This window comes from Giraffa tippelskirchi, chromosome 11, assembly GCF_054371585.1.
Source record: "Giraffa tippelskirchi isolate mGirTip1 chromosome 11, T2T-mGirTip1v1.2.pri, whole genome shotgun sequence".
Taxonomy (NCBI): domain Eukaryota; kingdom Metazoa; phylum Chordata; class Mammalia; order Artiodactyla; family Giraffidae; genus Giraffa; species Giraffa tippelskirchi.
Genome location: NC_137285.1, coordinates 25,549,343 through 25,563,312, shown reverse-complemented (window position 1 = coordinate 25,563,312; position 13,970 = coordinate 25,549,343). Strand labels below are relative to the sequence as shown.

General features: G+C 41.5%; 2 protein-coding genes across 5 annotated transcripts in view; both read left to right on the top strand.

Moving 5' to 3' along the window:
* STX2 (syntaxin 2) overlaps positions 1-13,970 on the top strand; it is a 330,178-nt gene that overhangs the window by 94,854 nt on the left and 221,354 nt on the right. The gene's annotated exons all lie outside the window — the stretch shown is intronic.
* Positions 11,808-13,970, top strand: part of RIMBP2 (RIMS binding protein 2) — a 297,778-nt gene continuing 295,615 nt past the window's right edge. For all 4 annotated transcript variants that reach the window (XR_014069119.1, XR_014069117.1, XM_081543012.1 and 1 more), the window contains exons 1-2: positions 11,808-11,947; positions 12,409-12,480. The gene's annotated coding sequence lies outside the window, so the exon portion shown is untranslated. The remainder of the gene's footprint in view (positions 11,948-12,408; positions 12,481-13,970) is intronic.

Below are 13,970 nucleotides of genomic sequence, written 5' to 3'. Positions count from 1 at the left end.
CAACAGGAACAGTGACCCCACAAGAGAGTGACCCAGACTTGCCTGTGAGTGTCCAGGAGTCTCCAGCAGAGGCATGGATTGGTGGTGGCCTGCTGCAGGGTTGGGGGCACTGAGTGTAGCAGTACATGCAAGGAATGTTTTGAAGGAGGTCACCATAGTTTGGCCCCAGGCAAATAGTAGGGAGGGAACACAGCTCCACCCATCAAAAGCTTTACAGACAAGCAAAAGCTGAGAGAAAATCAGCACCACTAAACCAGCTCTTCAACAAATGCTTAAGGATCTTCTTTAGACAGGAAACATAGAAAAGGTTTATAAACTTGAACCCAGAACAACAAAGTAAATGGCAACAGGATCATACTTATCAATAATTACCTTAAATATAAATGGGTTGAATGCCCCAACCAAAAGACAAAGACTGGCTGAATGGAATAAAAAACAAGACCCCTATATATGCTGTCCACAAGAGACCCACCTCAAACCAAGGGACACATACAGACTGAAACTGAAGGGCTGGAAAAAGATATTTCATGCAAATGGGGACCAAAAGAAAGTAGGAGTAGCAATACTCATATCAGATAAAGTAGACTTTGAAATAAAGGCCGTGAAAAGAGACAAAGAAGGCATAATGATCAAAGGATCAATCCAAGAAGAAGATAAAACAATTATAAATATATATGCACTTAACATAGGAGCACTGCAATATGCAAGGCAAATACTAACAAGTATGAAAGGGGAAATTAACAGTAACACAATAATAGTGGGAGACTTTAATACCCCACTTACACCTATGGATAGATCAACCAAACAGAAAATTAGCAAGGAAACCCCACTTACACCTATGGATAGATCAACCAAACAGAAAATTAGCAAGGAAACACAAACTCAAATGATACAATGGACCAGTTCGACCTAATTGATATCTATAGGACATTTCACCCCAAAACAATGAATTTCACCTTTTTCTCAAGCACACACGGAACATTCTCCAGGATAGATCACATCCTGGGCCATAAATCTAGCCTCAGTAAATTCAAAAAAATTGAAATCATTTCAAGCATCTTTTCTGATCACAGTGTGATAAGATTATATGTCAACTATAGGAAAAAAACTATTAATAATACAAACATATAGAGACTAAACAACACGCTTCTGAATAACCAACAAATCACAGAAGAAATCAAAAGAGAGATCAAAATATGCATAGAAATAAATGAAAATGAAAACACGACAACCCAAAACCTATGGGATTCAGTAAAGCAGTGCTAAGGGGAAGGTTCAATGTAATACAAGTTTACCTCAAAAAACAAGAGAAAAATCAAATAAATAACCTAACTTTGCACCTAAAGTGACTAGAAAAAGAAGAAATGAAGAACCCCAGCGTTAGTAAAAGGAAAAAAATCATGAAAATTAGGGCAGAAATGAATGAAAAAGAAACAAAGGAAACCATAGAAAAAACCAACAAAACTAAAAGCTGGTTCTTTGAGAAGATAAATAAAATAGACAAACCATTAGCCAGACTCATCAAGAAGAAAAGGGAGAAGAATCAAATCAACAAAATTAGAAATGAAAATGGAGAAATCACAACAGACAACACAGAAATACAAAGGATCATAAGAGACTACTATCAGCAACCATATGACAATAAAATGGACAACTTGGAAGAAATGGACGAATTCTTAGAAGAGTATTACCTTCCAAAACTGAACCAGGAAGAAATACAAAATCTTAACAGACCCATCACAAGCATGGAAATCGAAACTGTAATAAAAAATCTTCCAACAAACAAAAGCCCAGGGCCAGATGGCTTCACAGGTGAATGCTACCAAAAATTTAGAGAAGAGCTAACACCTATCCTACTCAAACTCTTCCAGAAAATTGCAGAGGAAGGTAAACTGCCAAACTAATTCTATGAGGCCACCATCACCCTAATACCAAAAGCAGACAAGGATGCCACAAAAAAAGAAAACTACAGGCCAATATCACTGATGAGCATAGATGCAAATATCCTTAACAAAATTCTAGCAAACAGAATCCAACAACATATTAAAAAGATCATACATCATGACCAAGTGGGCTTTATCCCAGGGATGCAAGGATTCTTCAATATTTGCAAATCAACCAATGTGATACGCATTAACAAATTGAAAGATAAAAACCATGTGATTATCTCAATAGATGCAGAGAAAGCCTTTGACAAAATTCAACATCCATTTATGATAAAAACCCTGCAAAAAGCAGGCATAGAAGGAACACACCTCAACATAATAAAAGTGACACATGATAAACCCACAGCAAACATTATCCTCAATGGTGAAAAATTGAAAGCATTTCCCCTAAAGGCAGGAACAAGACAAGGGTGCCCACTCTCACCACTACTATTCAGCATAGTTTTGGAAGTGTAAGCCACAGCAATCAGAGAAGAAAAAGAAATAAAAGGAATCCAGATTGGAAAAGAAGAAGTAAAACTCACTGTTTGCAGATGACATGATCCTCTACATAGAAAACCCTAACGACACCACTAGAAAATTACTAGAGCTAATCAATGAATATAGTAAAGTTGCAGGATATAAAATTAACACACAGAAATCCCTTGCATTCCTATACACTAACAATGAGAAAACAGAAAGAGAAATTAAGGAAACAATTCCATTCACCATTGCAACCAAAAGAATAAAATACTTCGAAATAAATCTACCTAAAGAAACAAAAGACCTATATATAGAAAACTATAAAACACTGATGAAAGAAATCAAAGATGACACAAATAGATGGAGAAATATACCATGTTGCTGGATTGGAAGAATCAATATAGTGAAAATGAGTATACTACCCAAAGCAGTCTATAGATTCAACGCAATCCCTATCAAGCTACCAATGGCATTTTTCAGAGAACTAAACAAATAATTTCACAATTTGTATGGAAATACAAAAAACCTCGAATAGCCAAAGCAATCTTGAGAAAGAAGAATGGAACTGGAGGAATCAACCTGCCTGACTTCAGACTATACTACAAAGCTATAGTCATCAAGACGATATGGTACTGCCACAAAGACAGAAATATAGATCAATGCAACAAAATAGAAAGCCCAGAGATAAATCTACGCACCTATGGACACCTTATCTTTGACAAAGGAGGCAAGAATATACAATGGAGAAAAGACAATCTCTTTAACAAGTGGTGCTGGGAAAACTGGTCAACCATCTGTAAAAGAATGAAACTAGAACACTTTCTAACACCATACACAAAAGTAAACTCAAAATGGATTAAAGATCTAAATTTAAGGCCAGAAACTATAAAACTCCTAGAGGAAAACATAGGCAAAACACTCTTTGACATAAATCATAGCAGGATCCTCTATGACCCACCTCCCAAAGTAATGGAAATAAAAGCAAAAGTAAACAAATGGGACCTAATTAAACTAAAAGCTTTTGCACAATGAAGGAAACTATAAGCAAGGTGAAAAGACAGCCTTCAGAATGGGAGAAAATAATAGCAAATGAAGCAACTGACAAAGAATTAATCTCAAAAATATATAAGCAGCTTATGCAGCTCAATACCAGAAAAGTAACTGACCCAATAAAAAAAAAAAATGGGCCAAAGAACTAAACAGACATTTCTCCAAAGAAGACATACAGATGGCTAACAAACACATGAAAAGATGCTCAACATCACTGATTATCAGAGAAATGCAAATCAAAACCACAATGAGGTACCATCTCATGCCGGTCAAAATGGCTGCTATCAAAAAGTCTACAAATAATAAATGCTGGAGAGGGTGTGGAGAAAAGGGAACCCTCTTACACTGTTGGTGGGAATGCAAACTAGTACAGCCACTATGGAGAACAGTGTGGAGATTCCTTAAAAAACTGGAAATAGAACTGCCATATGACCCAACAATACCACTACTGGGCATACACACCAAGGAAACCATAATTGAAAGAGACACGTGTACCCCAATGTTCATCACAGCACTGCTTACAAAAGCTAGGACATGGAAGCAACCAAGATGTCCATCGGCAGATGAATGGATAAGAAAGTTGTGGTACATATATACGATGGAATATTACTCAGCTATTAAAAAGAATACATTTGAATCAGTTCTAATGAGGTGTAATAAACTGGAGCCTATCATACAGAGTGAAGTAAGCCAGAAAGAAAAACACCAATACAGTATATTAATGCATATATATGGAATTTAGGAAGATGGCAATGATGACCCTATATGCGAGACAGCAAAAGAGACACAGATATAAAGAACAGACTTTTGGACTCTGTGGGAGAAAGCGAGGGTGGGATGATTTGACAGAACAGCATTGAAACATGTATATTACCATATGTGAAACAGATCACCAGTCCAAGTTCGATGCATGAAACAGGGTGCTCAGGGCTGGTGCGCTGGGACAACCCTGAGGGATGGGAGGGGGAGGGAGGTGGGAGGGGGGTTCAGGATGGGGGACACATGTACACCCATGGTTGATTCATGTCAGTGTATGACAAAAACCACTACAATATTGTAAAGTAATTAGCCTCCAATTAAAATAAATACATAAATAAAAAAGAATTTCTATGCTTTTTGAACACATCTTGGAATAGTAGTTCAGGAGCTACTATAACAGTAGCTATACATGGAATAAATTTGTTAAAGAAAATTTTTTAAAACTTTAGATATTTTATATATTTTTTAAATTGAAGAATATTTGATTTACAATGTTGTGTTAATTTCTGTTTTACAAAGTGACTCAGGTATACATATGCAGACCTTCTTTTCAGTATTCTTTTCCATTGTGGTTTATCCCAAGATATTGGATATAGTTATGCTATACATTAGAACCCTGTGTTTGTATAAACAACTATATATAATAGTTTGCATCTGCTAACCCCAAACTTCTAGTCCATCCCTTCCCCACTCCTTCCCCTTGGCAACTATACTGTTATCTATGTCTGTGAGTCTGTTTTATAAACTAAGTTCATTTGTGTCATATTTTAGATTCTGTATATAAGTGATATCATATGATATTTGTTTTTCTCTGACTTACTTCGTTCGGTATGATAATATCCAGTTGCATCCATGTTGCTACAAATGGCATTATTGCATTCTTTTTGATGACTTAGTAATATTCCGTTATATATATATATACACATACATATACCACACCTTCCTTATCCATTTATCTGTTAATGGACATTTAGGTTGTTTCCATGTACTGGCTATTGTAAATAGTACTGCTATAAAGATAGTGGTACATGTATCTTTTTTAATTATAGTTTTGTCTGGATATATGTCCAGGAGTGGGATTGTTGGATCATATGAAGAAAACTTTTAAACTGTCAAAAATAACTAACTTTAACCAACACCAACCCCATTTGATTAAATATGCTAGGGAAAGAATTTATCCTTTATTCTCTCAAAATAGAATTATGGCACAAAATCATTGTCATTTGGAGAGGTCATCAAAGATTATGCAGCAAAAAAAATGTAACAAAAGAATTGTAGAGGTGTGCCAGGCAGTTAATTAAACAAATGCAATGTTATTTTTCTAAATTTTGTGATATTTGTGGGGTTTGTTAGCTTTTTAAAGTCTGGAATTTGTTGATTTATTTTCTCATTCATTAGACATAATCATAGCTATACCATTTTGTATTGGTGGGTTTCTTTTCTGTTTTTATTCTTTTAAAACAGGGTCCCCAAGTTGAACAAACCCCAGGTCTCATAAAACCTGGGCCCATAACTGGGTTTGAAACTTGTGTTGCCAATATTTTATCCTGGTTTGTAACTTATCTTTTGGTTTATTTGTGGCATTTTTGTTTTCACTGTGCAAAAGTTTTAAATTTCCACATTGTCATATTTAATCAGCTTTTCCTCTCATCATCTCTGATTTCCTGTCTTAGTTAGAAAGTCCTCCTTCATTTAAAAATAATGAAAAAAATTCATGATTTCTTAAAAAATGTCTAATTTTTCTTCTGTGTGTTTAAATGCTTGATTCATCTGGAATTAATTTTGAGTAAGAATTTTAAAAAATGATCCAGCTTTATGAATGTCATTTATTGAATAACCAGTCTTCTTATTGATTAGAAGTGATATTTATTATATAGTAAATGCTGATATGTGATAGGACTTATTTGTCCAAATCTATTCTGTTGATCTACCTATTCTTGCACCAGTACCAACAATTTTTAAAATATATTTATATTTTAATGTCTGGTAATGGTAGTATCCTTTCATTACCCTTCTCTACCCTAAAAAAATTTTCCAGGTTATAATTTTGTGCTTATATTTTCATACAAAGTTTAGAATCAGCTTCCATAGATCTGAGGGTGTCTGTTTGTATATCTTTTGTAATCATATTAAATTTTAAGATTGATTTAGGGAAAACGTCATAGAATTTAAGCATCCCTTCCAAACATAGTGTATGCTTTTCTCTTTATTCAATTTTCATATTTTCTTCTTCAGTTTTCTTCACATATGTCTTGTGTATTTCTGGTTCAAATCATTCATAGGGATGTTTTTTGTTTGGTATGCTACCATAAATGGGATTGATTCCTTCCAATATATTTCCCAACTGATTGTTCTTCCTATATAGAAAAGCTATTGATTTTTAGATATTATTAAATGCAATAATATCCTTTTTTTTTTTGGTTGGCAGCAAAAATAATACACAATTGTATTCTATTAAGGAATATATGCAGAATTCTTCTATTTGGTCCTATTCTACTCTATTCCATTCCTTTCTATTCTTATTTGTAACAGTTTCTTGGTTCACAGACCATCATACCATCTCCTAAAGCGACTTGAAAAGGGCTTAGGTACCACACCTCACCACTGGCCTTGGGACACACCTAGCAGAGAGCCTACTGTGCTTTGCAGCAGCTCCAAGCCTGCTGAGACCTTGATGTTCAGGACCTATTCTTAGCTCCATGACCATCGTAGATTCTGCTACTGTAATGCTGAACCCTCAGAACCACGTTGCAATCGACACCTGGCATTTCCTCAGAGAGAGCTAGTCCAAATGGAAACAGCTGTGCTTGCTCCATATGTGTGACTGGAAGGCTCTGGATGACAGTTACGCAACTTTGCATCTGGTGCTTCTCCGTGAGTCTTGCACACACTCTTTGCATTCAGGATCAGATAAACCATTCTCTCTTGTGCTCAGTCGCTCGTCATGTCCAACTCTTTGAGACCCCATGGACTGTAGCCCGCCAGGCTCCTCTGTCCATGGGATTTCCCAGGCAAGAATACTGGAGTGGGTTGCCATTCCCTTCTCCAGGGAATCTGCCCGACACTGGGATGGAACTCATGTCTCTTGTGTCTCCTACGTTGACAGGCAGATACTTTACCACTAGCGCTACCTACACGGTGGGTTATCTATAGCAGCTCTTAATAGTCGAACAGGGATGCTTCTGTAGGGTCTGTTTTCTGAGTGGCCTCCAACTAGTGTTGAAGCAGTGAGCTTCACTGATTTCTTCAAGGAAGCCAGGCGGGTCCTGGCAGCCCATTTTCCAAAACTGAGTGGTCCCTTCCTGCTGTGTCTTCACACCTCGCTCTTCACAGAGGCAGCAGGGCTTCCTCTGCATCATGAGTTACCCAAGATCTTGTCTATGAAATTCTCTGTTCTGTTACATTTTCTGGTGGCTAAAGCACAGAATTCACCTGATTTTTTGTGAAGTTAGAACACAGTACCCACAGGTGGAATCACTGAATTCCTTTCCTTTTTTTAAAAAAATTGATTGAAAACTATTATATAGAGAGTGGATAAACAACAAGGTCCTACTGTATAGCATAAGGAGCTATATTCAATGTTCTGTGATAAACCATAATGGAAAAGAATGTAACAAAGACTGTATGTGTATATATATAATGTATAACAGAATCACTTTGCTCTACAGCAGAAATTAACACAGCATTCTCTATATAATAGTTTTCATCTGCTAATCCCATACTCCTACTCCATCCCTCCCCCTCTCCATTGGCAACCACAAGTTTGTTCACTATGTCTATGAGTCTGTGTCTGTTTCTTGGATAAGTTCATTTGTGTCATTATTTAGATTCCACATATTAAGTACTCTCATATGGTATTTGTCTATTCTGACTTTACCTAAGTATGGTCACCTCTGGGTCCATCCATGCTGTTGCAAATGGCATTACCTCATTCTTCTTTGTGGCCAAGTAGTAGTTCATCGTATATTCACACCACATCCTCTTTATCCATTCCTCTGACACTTAGGTTGCTTCCATGTCTTGGCTATTGTGAATAGTGCTGCTACGTGCTGGAGTCCTGCTCCAGCTGGTCCAGGGGTTCCCTCAGGATGGACGGTGTCGGCGATGTGAATGAGAAGACACAGCGAGTCTTGGTGTTTCCAAGTGTCTCCTGCCTTTATTGTTTTTTAAGACAGCTTTTATATCTTTAGTGGTACATAGAAACAAATGTATAGAGTCATATCAAATCAGCTTAATGGGTCAACAGTGTTGACCTTTACCGACATCGTTTGCATATCTTAGTTCATTTTGTTTACATCATCTTCTGGCCTGGGGGCCTGCCAACATCTTGTGACTCTCCTATTGATAAGGGTTGATCAGTCAGAACACTTTTGTATCAGGCACAGCAGGAAAGAACCCATCAATAGAAAGTTTCAAGGCAAAACCTGTTTTCGGTAATTTACTTTACGCCTTGAGCTTAACAGAAAAGAATGTGGTCCCATAAAGTCATAGAACAGCAAGCTGAAGGTCAGCTCTAAGTAAGAACCTTCAGTTAAATCAACAATTGTCTCACTATTTGTATTACAGCTAAACTTCTATTTATATAAATCTTCAACTATTATGCTTTTATTATATAGGCTAAATACGTTAAGAGTAAAAACATAGTGAGTAAATATAAACTAAGTAACAGTTTCACAAAGCAACATTTCCTATATTTCCCAACAAGCCTTTTTTCCTGCGAAGGGTTTTGTGCCCATAGGGGCTTTTCGTGTGGAGGCTCTCAATGCTGTTTTATTATTAAGGAACAGTCATGCACATTAGCTCCAAAGGCACAGGTACATTTATTAAACAAACCAATATGTTAGCAAAAGGAATTTAGATCAGCATACTCTATATCCCAGATAATTTTATTTAGGGTGCTACCGTTCAGGGGCTTGTTGATTGAGGTTTCAGACTGATCTATTTCAGAAGAGAATCAGGAAAAGCCTTTTGTCCAAGTCACAGAAGACAAGAGGTCTATTATAGCAAGCGTCAGAAAGAGAGATCTAATTTTTAAGGTGAGCGCTGAGGCAGCCTCTCGAGAATCCCCGAGGCCTGAGAAGCCGTGCTCAAATCAGTCCTCTTTCTCATGACTCTGTCATGGGTGGGATCTTGTGAGCTGGCTCCCAGCAGCTACGAACACACAAGGACTTCCCAGGTGGCACAGTGGTGAAGAATCCACCTGCCAATGCAGGAGACGCAAGCAATGGGGGTTCGATTCCTGGGTCAGAAGATCCCCTGGAGAAAGGGATGGCAACCCACTCCAGTATTCTTGCCTGGAGAATTCCATGGAAAGAGGAGCCTGGGGGACTCCAGTCCATAGGGATGCACAGAGTCGGACATGATTGAGCACACACACACACGAACACAGGGGTGCATGTATGTTTTGAATTATAATTTTGTCCAGACACATGCAGTAGAGTGAGACTTCAGGATAATAAATCTATTATCTATATCTATTATCTATAATCTATTATCTATATCTATATCTATATTATCTATAATCTATTATCTATATCTATTATCTATATTATCTATAATCTATTATCTTCAAATCTATTTTTAGTTTTTCAGCACCCTTCATACCGTTCTCCACAGTGGCTGCCCCAATTTACACTTCCACCTGCCTTCCTTTCCTAATTGGATGGGGACAGTGTCCTCTCCCATTCTCAGTTTGCCAGGTCCTCTAAGTGGGCGAAATGGAGACCCTTGGGCAAGCAACTCCCATTGATACGAAACGCTGTGGGAATGATTCTGGAGTCTTAATACTGCCGGCTCAAGTGGCTGTGGCCCAGCCTGGGGAGGACTTTGTAGGTGATTGTTTCAGAACCTGTGCCTTTAGCCCTATCTGATCTATGGATTGCTTCAAAACAATCTACTGAGAAAAGAGGGGGAGAAAGCCATATTCATACCACTGAAGGACCTTCTCAAAGAATGAGTTCTTTCTCAGGGGGAGGAGCTTTATCTTCTGTCAATCATGTTCTCTCTCCCATAATAACCCCAGGAAGTGGATGCTCTCTTAGAAGCTGATACTTCTACTTTTGTAGCCAAGGGAACAGACCAACCTGCTCAAGGTCACACAGGGTCAGGATTAAGACCTTGGCCAGCCTGACTCCCAATTCATGTGCTTCTCCTATCGTCTTTTTTAAAAATTGAGATGAGCTTCACATGACAAGAAAGTGAGTAATTCAGTGGCATTTAGTGCCTTTGAAATATTGTACAACCACCACCTAATTCCAAAATGTTTTCATCACCCCTAAAGGAGATCCTGTGCTTATTAGCAGCCCCTGGCCCCGGTCCTGGCCACCATCCTATTCATCTCTTTTCTGTCTCTATGGCTTTGCCTTTTCTGGACATTTCATCTATAAAATCATATGACATATTTTCTTTTGTGTCTGGCTTCTTTCCTCTACCAGTATGTTTTCAAGTCCATTCATGCTGTAGCCTGTGTCCGTGCTTCTGTCCTTTTGGTGGCTGCAAAGTATTCCACTGCCTGGATAGGCCACCTCCTGTGGATCCATCTGCCCATCAGTAAGCACTGGGTTGTCTCCACCCACTGGCTGTTGTGACTAGAGCTGCCTAGTCAGCCTTTACACAGTGGTATACAGGTGTTTGCCTCTTCTCTCCCCTGGTCTTGCTTATAGGGATCTGATAGCTTTGCCTGCAGAATGCAAAGGGAAATGGTGGGTGGTCTGCACCCCACTCCTGAGAGGGGCACAGAACTCTTGGTTCCATGGAAAGAGGCTGGGACTAGCAACCCCAGGGCTGGAGGAAGCTTTCTGTCTTGTAGGCAAACTCAGATCCTCTCCATCTTTGGGAAGCAAAAGTGGGTCCTGATTAGGAAAATGTCTCCTCTACACTCATACCACCATGATGCAGAAGTTGTCTGGAAAAGGAGTGTCCTTCTGGCCAGTTAGCTTTTTATTTTTCATACCATGTTTATTTTTTTAAATTTAAAGAAAATTTAAAAAAAAATTTGGCTACATCCTGTAGCTTGTGGGATCTCAGTTCACTGACCAGAGATTGAACCCATGCCCTCAGCAGTGAAAGCTTGAAGTCCTAACCACTGGACCCACCAGGGAATTCCCCAGTTAGTTTTTTAGATCATGGTGGTTTGTGTAAGGCAAGTGACCCAACCACAGTGGTCAAGGGTGTTTTAGATTTTCTTGATGAGCCCGTTTTGTAAGCCTGTTAATTGGAAAAGCAACAGAAACCATCTCCAGAGACTCTTACCTTTCTGTATAAAGGACCTGTCGCTGGTGCCTGGTCTGTGCCTAGGTAGGTGGCATGGGGACCCCTCAGAGCTGCAGTCGAGGTCTGTGGGACCTAACATGGGGCTTTCTTCCCAGGAGCTAAATTATTTAGCTTCTTTAAATCACACACGATGGGGTTTTCATCTCAGGGAACAAACTGTTTCCCCGCACGCGTGTGTGTGCCTCTGTGTGTGTGTGTCAAGTCCACACACATTTTCCTAGTCTGTCACTCTGCAGCGTTGCTAGGTATCTGGTAGTCTGTGGAAGAGTCTGAACTTCTTGGGGAATGAGGACACATACGTTATTTTCTTTGGATTCTGGAGGTTGGGGCGGGCGGGGGCGCCAGACCAGAGGGTAAAGACCCGAACAGCTTGGGTGGTTCACATAATCGCTTAATTCCCGGCTGCACTTGAGTTTCTTAGCTTTGTGCGGCGCGCGAGAGCAGGTTTTCCGCGGCCGGTAGGTTGCAGGAGGCCCCTGGCAGCCAACAGGGGAGAGTTTGCGTTGTTATTCCCCAGACGGAGCATCACCCACTGAACCCCAAGCCCTCCGTGGCTAAGAGCTGTGTGGCCTCCATTTCTGTCCCCGCTTTTGGCCACAACTCAGTGGAAAAGACGCTGGCAGGGAGGGGAGAGCCATCTTGGTGTGTGTGTGTGTGTGTGTGTCTGTGTGTGTTTAAAACACTGACGTTTCCTGGGCTCTGGGTACCGCTGCATGGCGGTTGGTTCCCCGCCCCCCCCATCTTTTTCTCTTTGGGCCTGCTTGCCTGCCTGCAGAAAACTAATGAATCATTTCTAGCTAAATCCAAGCGGTGCAGACACACCAATGCCCTCTCTCTCTCTCTCCCCCTCCCTCCCTCCTCCTCTCTTCTCTTTCCCTCCCTCCCCCTTCCCTCCCTGCTCTCTCCCTCTGGCCCCCAGTTTGTAATCTGACACAGCAGACTGCAGTTGTCTCCCGGTGAACCTCCCAGTCTTGGCATTGCTGCTTCTAAGGTAGGCTGAGATTTATTATTTTTTTTTCTCCTAAAAATAGCTTCTTGTTTGCCTTTTCACCCCTCTGCACGCACCCCGCGCTGCAGCGGCGGGCGGTGATCGCTGGGTGATAGCCGGAAACTCTCTGCCCTGACAAAGTTTATTTTCCAGCGGTGTGAGGATGCCCTTCAGCACGGGGTCCGGGTACCGCGCGGCTGGCGAAGCTGCCATGGACGCCGGTGCCGGAGAGCCGGGGGCAGAGGCGGACCGTTTCCAGACGATTCCTCCCGCTGATGCGGGATATTGCTGCTTGGTCCCCGTGGTTCTGGTTTCCCAGGGCAGGGCTGACGGTTCTCTGTCACTGTGGGGTTCCCGACACCCCTTCCGCCCCCAGCTTTGCAGAAAAGCCCCTCTGGGCGAAGTTTGACACCACGGCAGGCAATGCCTTTGTAACCCCCAGGTGTATGAGTTTCTCATCTAAGCCTGTTGGGGGCTCCGGATGTGATCTTCTTGGAGGTTGGGCTGGAGTGAGGAAGGGGTTGTGGGCCAACGAATAAAAAAATAAGAGTTGGTTGTATCATCCCCAGCTTGGCTCAAATCTGAAATGTATGGAGCCAGGGACTTGCACGTTGAGAATTTGTCAATTCATGTCCCATAGACTGACTTGAATAATTTGTTTGTCAAAACAGATGTTCCCGGCAGAATGCGTGCGTGCCCGTATGTGTATGCGTGTTGGGGGGAGTGTGTGTGTGTGCCCACAGGCTGTTTGCTGGGGCAGGCCCTCCCCCGGAAAGCCATGTTTTCGCCTGGGGACGCAGTGTTTACAGGACGAGCTGCTGGGAGGGAAGTTGGGTTTGGGGGGCCCAGTGGGGGCGAGGGTGCTGTTTGTTCTCCTGACGCTGAGGCCTTTGTAGAGGCAGGTGTGCTGCTGTCCCCAGGGTGTTCCCACGGGCTGTTTCCCGAAGTCCAGCTGAGGGCTGGCTGGACACGGCTCAACACTCGGTCATTGGGTCCCTGGGCTCGGGGCCACTGGGGGCTTCTGCAGGAAGCCCTTCCACTGGGTTTGCAGTCCCCCAAGTTCTTAGGATGGCAGGGTGAGCGAGGAGGGGAGGGCCTTGGGGAAGGGGTCCAAACTGGCCTCTCTCTCTGCATCACCTTTTACTAAAGTGAGACCCCCACGTCATTAAGGGACAGAAAATGTCCCAGGGAGAGCAGGCAGAGGAGGAAGGGAGTGAGCTGGCTTTGAACATGGAAGATGGGATGGAGAGAGGAGAGGGGTGTGGACAACCTCTCCTCATGCCCTGTTTCTGAACCAGGAGTAAAGGAGGTGCCATGGGAGGGGAGGACTTTAAACTCAGCCTGATTGCAAAGTGAACAGTCCTGGGGGGGTCCCCTCCCCATCCATACATCCCAGCCCCTCTGCTTTCTCCCACCCGGCTGTGGAATCCCTTGTTGTGGCCCAGACCCCTAGTCCGTGGTGTTTGGGATTTTATCTTGGAGTGTGATTTGGG